The 8,274-nt window shown below is 49.2% G+C and overlaps 1 non-coding gene across 1 annotated transcript; it reads right to left on the bottom strand.

The window, feature by feature from the left end:
• Nucleotides 1-1,731: 1,731 nt before the first annotated feature.
• LOC147715145 (small nucleolar RNA Z195/SNORD33/SNORD32 family) lies at nt 1,732-1,810 on the bottom strand. Its single transcript, XR_015296209.1, has one exon. It is a non-coding gene; the product is annotated as a small nucleolar RNA Z195/SNORD33/SNORD32 family (small nucleolar RNA).
• Nucleotides 1,811-8,274: the final 6,464 nt, after the last annotated feature.

Raw genomic sequence — 8,274 nt, 5'->3', positions numbered from 1 at the left:
TTTACAAAATTAAAAGCCATTGTTATTTGTAATATCAATACATCTAAGTCACGTAAATACAACACATTGCATTACAAATGCTATAGGTGTCACATTTGCAAAAGTTAAAACTATTGACATTGTAACTGACAAAGCTATTAATTTTGCTACTTTCAAAACCAACACATAAATACAAAAAGTGTCATTTACAATACCAATAGCTCAAACTTTCCTAATGCGAGACCTATTGCATTTCCAATGCTTGTTTTTATAGATGGAGTGCTTTTTCAATCTGTGACAACCTTCATGTACAGATCTGAACAGTCATTTATTAGCTTCAGATGCGTTGAAATTCCTAGTCCTCTTGCTGCCCCCTGCACTCTAAATAGGTTTTCTTCAATTGAAATCCAAACAAGCATTTACAATGCAATGGTTTTGCCTTTGTTAAAGTTAGAGCTATTGGCATTGCTCTTGACATTATTTTTATTTATGTTTTTTTTAACATAAATAAATGGCATTGTCATTTACAATGCCACTAGCTATATCTCTCGCAAATGACACGCACAAACACACACAGAGTCCCCCCACACACACACCCACACAGAGCCCCCCCCACACACACAGCCACACAGAGCCTTCCACAGACACCCACACAGCACAAGCAGGCAACAGGGGCACACGGAGGCACAAGCTGGCAACAGGGGCACACGGAAGCACAAGTAGGCAACAGGGGCACACGGAAGCACAAGCAGGCAACAGGGGCACACGGAAGCACAAGCAGGCAACAGGGGCACACGGAAGCACAAGCAGGCAACAGGGGCACACGGAAGTACAAGCAGGCAACAGGGGCACACGGAGGCACAAGCAGGCAACAGGGGCACACAGAGGCACAAGCAGGCAACAGGGGCACACGGAGGCACAAGCAGGCAACAGGGGCACACGGAGGCCCAAGCAGGCAACAGGGGCACACGGAGGCACAAGCAGGCACCAGGGGCACACGGAGGCACAAGCAGGCAACAGGGGCACACGGAGGCACAAGCAGGCAACAGGGTCATGAAAACAAGCACAAGCAGGCAAAAGGGTCACAAGCATGAATTGTAATTTAGACGGGGCTGAAGTGGAGAACGGTCAGTAGGGAAGTAGTGCGGCTGGTGCAGTGGTACCAGGCCGAAAGGTGAGAGGGGCTGTCTGCACCCCAGTTTGGACAGTTTCCACTACCTAACAGGGATTGGTGGGAGGGGGGCGTACTTCTTGCTCGTTGGTCCCGGTGATGACAGCAGGTTTCTGTACATTTGAGTGGCCATGCTAGACATATTACAAGTGTAGATGCCTGCAGCCTCGGCATCAGTGGGGTCAATACATGTGTGAATCAGTACACAACACGCCTGACACTAAGTGTCATACACCCACCTCAGACGGGGCTCGGTCAATGCAGAAGCACACGGTGACCTGCCAAAGGAGCCACAGTGACTACAAGGGCTAGGCATCTCTGACACCCGCCGCCACCGCCTGAGCTGGAGGAGTCCGGACCGTGTACACTGAACTGTCTGGCAGGGGAAATAGTGCAAAAAATGTCCCGTATTTCTGTGGCTACATTGTAACCAGATGGCGCTATAGATAGAATAAAGTACATCTTCTCCTCAGGTCACAACACGGAGAGCGGGAGGATGGAGGTAGCTTGCAAGGAAGAAGGAACAAAATAAACAATGCAAATCACCCAGATACTAAGGAGAGAAGCAAGGAAAAGACGGACAAGTCTCAGATGGTAGTGCATGTACAGAATCTCATGGTCGCAAGACTCGAAAACTGACAATATCCCATCACAGACCAGTGCAGTCGCAAGAGATGGACACAGTTTTAAACTTACCAGTATGGCAGAGTTCGCATGGCTGTAAGAAACTGCACTGGCCAACAGCAAACTTCAAAGAACAAATCGCAAATATGTTTATAAAATGTAGAAGACTGACACTCAAGTGTAAATTTGGCAGTTACTACACCAACCTCCCAATTGAGAATACCATAGCCAGACTTAACAGGAGGAATAAGCCCCCGAAATTGTGGAAGCCTAGGCAAACGACAAACGCCTGACACTAAGTGTCATACACCCACCTCAGACGGGGCTTGGTCAATGCAGGAGCACACGGTGACCTGCCGGAGGAGCCACAGTGACTAGAAGGGCTAGGCATCTCTGACACCCGCCGCCGCCGCCTGAGCTGGAGGAGTCCGGACCGTGTACACTGAACTGTCTGGCAGGGGAAATAGTGCAAAAAACGATCCGTATTTCTGTGGCTACATTGTAACCAGACGGCGCTATGGATAGAATAAAGTACATCTTCTCCTCAGGTCACAACACGGAGAGCGGGAGGATGGAGGTAGCTTGCAAGGAAGAAGGAACAAAATAAACAATGCAAATCACCCAGATACTAAGGAGAGAAGCAAGGAAAAGACGGACAAGTCTCAGATGGTAGTGCATGTACAGAATCTCAGAATGGCCCCCGAGCCCTCTCAGGGCTCTAAACAATAACTGGGCGTCGGAGCCCTTCGGGGGCTCTACCACAAGAATGCTGGTAACGTTGGAGTCCTTCACGAACTCGAGAACAAGGTGGCCCCCTGAGCCTCGCAAGGCTCTCAGTACCGAACTGCCCCCAGAGCCCTCTCAGTCTCTAAACAACAATGGGTGCGAGATCGTACTACGGGGGGAGGGGCGGACACCGACAATGTATCCCGACGCCCCTCTCCCCTTGCAGGCACTCACCGGGTCTGGCGGCTGCTGGAGGAGAGCTCCCGCTCCTCTGGACTCTCCGGGGCCGCGGAGGGACGTTCTCTTTCCCCCGGGGCTCCTCCTGTGCTCGGGACGGTCGGTGCAGGCTGCTTCCTCCTTCCGGCTCTCTCCTCCTCCTCCTGCGATGACGCGGAAGGGGGCTCGGCCGGCTGGGCCAATCCCAGCGCGGCCCGGGCTTGAAGGCAGGCGCTGCTTCCTCCTCTCACTCGGGGCCGCGGCTGTGAATACACGGAGCAATGCCGGGTGGGCACCGGCCTTAAATCTAAATATTAAGCGAGGTGGGTACTCGCTCGGGGTACCACAACAGCGGCAAGGTCCCTGGCAGGGTGGGCACCTGCCAGCGGACAAAATACTCGAAAATCAGAAAGTAAAGCGCTACCGGCCAAATAAGTAGGCAGGTGCCGGCAATGCCGGACCAGATTCAGGGGCGTTCCCGGCTTTTGGCTGACGTAGCGTTATGTAGCCAAAAGCCAAAAATTCTCGGGAACGCCCCCGAATCTGGTCCGGCATTGACGGACAGGCCCGTCTTCCAATGGCTAGCCTCCATTTATGGAGCTAGCCAATAGAAGACGGGGCGGATTCCAAGCCCCATATACTATTCTCATTAGGTTTTTTCTAGCACATGCGTACTTCGTACGCATTGGCTAGTCAAAACCTAAAAAGGGGGGTCGTGAGTCCAGTGCATGAAAAGTACAGGGAAGGCTAGCAACAAAGAAGAAGAGTGCGGCACAGTGTCACTTCAGAGGGGAGGAGATGCTTATCTCAAATATGCCAGGCACCCGACTCCCTAAGCAGAGACCTTGGACCTTTCCGCCATGACCAGTTGTCACTGGGTTCCCTCCTGGGCCTGCAAATTCAGGTGTGTTCTGCTTATGGAAATGCTTCCCCTTCCAGTGACCTCAATGACCCCAAGAATGCTCTGACCAGGCATAGGCTTGCTCTGCCGATGCCCTGCTTACCTGGATAGTGGCACAGGAGTAAAAGCCCTCTGACTTCAGCATAATGAGCAAGCAGCCCCAACCCAGCAGCGCAGCTGAAAAGAGGAGGTTCTCGATTACGGCGGTGGAGGCCATCCACCATCGGCGCTGGTGGGCTGTTGCTAGTGTGGGAGCCATGTTGAATGTTTGGAGAGGGGTCTTTCTTCACAGCGTAGCTCTGAAAAACAAAGAATAGATCAGCCTTAATAGGGTTGCTCTTCAAACCCTTATTGCACTGCCACTCATCCTGCCACTATTGACTACAGCACCACTGATCACTCTTACTATGACACACACCACAGTCAAGAAGAGATGTACAATACTTCCTGCAGGTGACAAAAGACCTTTATTAACCCCTTCAATTCAAAATGAATGCCTCTGCAGGAGCAGGGTGGGAGAGAGGGTCAGGAGTTGTATGGGTAGAAAGAGAAAACAGATAGATCCGGACAAAACCTGACATTCAAAATGCAATTCTACTGATGGTGGGGGAGGGGCGGTAGGTGCACACAGCTCTTTTGTATTATATGGTCACCTCAGGGGCAAACAATATAGTCGTTCCTCAACCTCCCCTGGAATGTTTCCTCACTTTGCTGAAGGCAACGAGTCTCAAGAGCAGGCACGCGCCTGTTTTCTACCCAACTAAGTAACTGTGTCCATCAATGACAAACCCCACTCTCGCCCTTCATCACTGGGCAGCTCATGGAGTCAATACACAATGACTAAGGTGTTAGGCTGATGGAGTGGACTGACTTAATGTTAAGGGAGACACAGGGGGTAGAGATGTGCATATTCTTTACCGGAAATATATAGAACCAAAACAGCAGAATATTGCAGGAATATCTGCCATCCATATCTGACTGTTAAGGAAAAAAAGAACGTAATACCACAGGTACCCTGGGAGTGTGGCATTCCCATGTAATAGGTTATGTTTTAATATGCTTGCATAAGAAGAAGGGGCTTCTTATGCAAGCGAATTCTGCTTTTATGAGCCAATCACCATGAAGTCCACTGGTTTCATATTTCAACCGTGTGGACTTGACAATGAAACAAAGGTGAGGCTATCATCAGAAAGGAAGATTAATTCAAATTATTCATGGTAGACTCCTCCAGGAATAAAGTCAATCAGAAGCCAAATGTGAGAAGGCTGATCTCTCTGATGCAGCCATTATCAGCTCTACGTCCAAAGTATGGCTTCTCATTTGGGCCACAAGCCCTTACAGTACCTCCAGACGATAACAAAGCAACCCCTTAACATTGCAAGTTTTTTTCTGTGTAACTAGTCAGTTTGCATTCTTGTAAATAAGGTATTCATGTGTTTTAACTTTTTATTTTTTAGGGTGATTCAACACTAATAGACATTTGGGTGTGTCGCTGTTTGTATTATTCCCGTAAACAGCTACAAATCTTCCGACTTTCCACACTTTCAGTAGAAGTCTACTTAGAGCCATTCTGTTGGGAATTGGAGCTATGAGAGAATAGAAATAAAAGGGCAACTCGGCACAATGAGTTACGTTCTTGGCTTAAACGGGTCTGTGGAAACCAGAAATGTGAACTAGCCAGAAATAGGGGAGCCATTTTTCTCTTTTATTGCTTAAAATATGTTGATATATTCAGCCTATTTATAATTTGACATCAACGGTACCCAGGAGTCGCATTAATGTCAGTTGATAAATAAAACTCTCATGCCATGCAAATTCACCCTGGAGTGTTAAAACATTAGCATGCATGGGAAGAATGGGATACAGAGGAGAAGGCGAGGGGCGAGGAAAGAGATGACAAACCAGGCCTTATAACTTGTAAAACAGTAAAAACATAGGCATTTAAACCAAAGAAAAGGTATACGACCAAAGTCAATAACTCTACAAAATATGTTCTGCACGGGGTGGGGGATCCCTTTGATGAGTAAGCGAATGAGTTGTAATACAATTATTTTGAGCGACAGTCTAAAAAGGCAGAGTTGGAAAGGTTTGAAAAGTATTGAAGGAAAGGCATGCGAAATTGTCAACATTCTTACCAAAAAATAGGGACTGTTATTATGCTCCTCGAAAGGAATGGTGGCAACAATATACTATGTTATCTATATTAACATCTACCATCCCTACTGCCCCACCGCGCTACTTTCTTCACTTTCCTATTAGCTAAACCTATACAATGACGCGCATTCCTGAGATCAGTGGATCGGCCTCTGCAGCCTCATAGGCTGATACACTCAGCCTCGGAGCTTCTCATTGGTGTGCTGGACGGTCGCTAGGCTGCGACTCCCACGCCTGTTCAGCTGGAGCCGGTTCGAACCGGCAGGCATGAGAGAGGGGAGCCGCAGAACAACCGGTGCACGCGGAAGGGAGACACTGCGCAGGTGCCCGGGCGGCGCGCGCCTTGCAGACTGAGCTCATCCTGCGGGACAAGGGTACAGCGGCGCACGAGCCTGGCCGGCAGTGCACGAGCCTGAGCGCGAGCTGTACGACCCAGTGCCGAAGTTCCTGCTCCAGCGCCCATGCTGGGATCATACAATTTGCTTGGTTATTGCCCCCATTCTCCAGTCACTGTCCCCGTGTGCGTTATATTCTCCCAACTCCACATTTTATTCCTAGCAGGCTTGCAACTGTCCCCGATGCTTAATTTGATAGCTGTTGAGCTGTCACTGCCCAAATTAATACCATTACCACCAGTAGTGTCGGCAACATTTATCTTGTTGCCGATTGCTCCTGCTTTTGTGCGGGACAGGGGCGGCTGGTGACATTTGAAAGTGGTGTGGCGTAAACTAATTTGCATATTGCACCGCAGCGATTGAGCGCAGCGAGCGAGCCCGAACCACCTTGCATCCATCCATACATCATTCATGCATCCACCCATCCATCCATCATGCATCCACCCATCATGCATGCATGCATCCATACATCATTCATACATCCACCCATACATCCACCCACCCATCCTGCATCCATACATCATTCATGCATCCATCCATCCATCATGCATCATGCATCCACCCATCATGCATGCATCCATGCATCCACCCATCAATCCACCCACCCACCCTGCATACATCATTCATTCATGCATCCACCCATCCATCCATCATGCATCCGCCCATCATGTATGCATGCATCCATACATCATTCATGCATCCACCCATCCATCCACCCAACCATCCTGCCTCCATACATCATTCATTCATGCACCCACCCATCCATCCACCCATCCATCATCCATCATGCATCCACCCATCATGCATGCATCCATCCATACATCATTCATGCATCCACCCATCCATCCACCCACCCATCCTGCATCCATACATCATTCATTCATGCATCCATCCATCCATCCATCATGCATCCACCCATCATGCAAGCATCCATCCATACATCATTCAGGCATCCATCCATCCATCCACCCATCCATCCAACAAGTCCCCCAAAACAACTGACTTAGGGGGACTTGATTTAGTTTTCAGGCACGTAAATAACATTCCTGTAAACATTGTAAAAACATCTAGACGTTTGTTCAACTGAACACACTCTAGGACGCTGAATCCATCACACTGAGATTCTGTCACGATAAGGAAGACCCTCCGGCGATTCCAATACAAGAACTTCACGAAGTGTAAACACAGCACACATTACTTCTGCAGTAGTTATTTTTGAAAACATTATGGCAGGATTAAAATAATGGATCTGGTGGCAGAGTAGATAACTTCAAAATATTTCTGACGTGTTTCTTTCAGTCACCACAAATGTGTAGAGAGTCACGGCCGGCATGAATGCGGGTGGTACGCGCGAGGGGGGGGGGGTGTATTTAATTACATTTTTACAAACAAATAAACTTACCAGGGTGAGGAATCTCCTCTGCCGGTCCCGCCGCGCATCCTGTCTCCGAGTCCTCTCATGGCAAGTGGCAAATCATGAGACTGGATGTGACTCAAGGGCAGCTACTCAACTGTATCCTGCCTGTTGACAGGGCATGTGGCGGCCATACGTCACCGCCCGTGCAGGATGCTATCTTCAGGCTCCTGTACTACATTAGGCATGCGCAGCATGCCTAATGTAATGTCAATGGAGCGGGGGGCTGAAATTAAGAGCGCCCCTTGCAGTTGCGCAGTCGGAGTCTGCTGGACTCCTGCTGCTCTCGCCTGGTGCACGTTTGTAGTGGAATGACGACTGACTGTGCTCATGCGCAGCTGAATCTGTGACGCAGCTGCCAGCACAGGCAGGAAATGTAAACAGACGAATTTCGTTTGCCGTCTGTTGACATTTCTTGCTGTCCGTGGGCAGTTTTGCTTGTTGAATCTGCCTAGTGGGGCGCTGATCCGACGCCCCTATGGACCAGCCGCCCCTGGTGCGGGATACTCATTATGCCTGCTGTTGTTCCTTATTGTCTGTCATAACGCAGAATATCCCCTGTATTATAGCCAATCGTCAGATATTGCCACGGTTCTGTAACCTTTCTCTCCACTGCTATAGTTAATGTCACTACAGCTGCTTTGGTACACGTTGGCCCAGCTAATGCCCCAGTGCCCCCTGCCTATTATCTCAA

The sequence above is a fragment of the Lissotriton vulgaris genome, chromosome 5 (genome assembly GCF_964263255.1).
Source record: "Lissotriton vulgaris chromosome 5, aLisVul1.2, whole genome shotgun sequence".
Classification (NCBI taxonomy): Eukaryota; Metazoa; Chordata; class Amphibia; order Caudata; family Salamandridae; genus Lissotriton; species Lissotriton vulgaris.
Note: the sequence above shows the minus strand (reverse complement) of the source record. Positions and strands in the feature narration are given on the sequence as shown.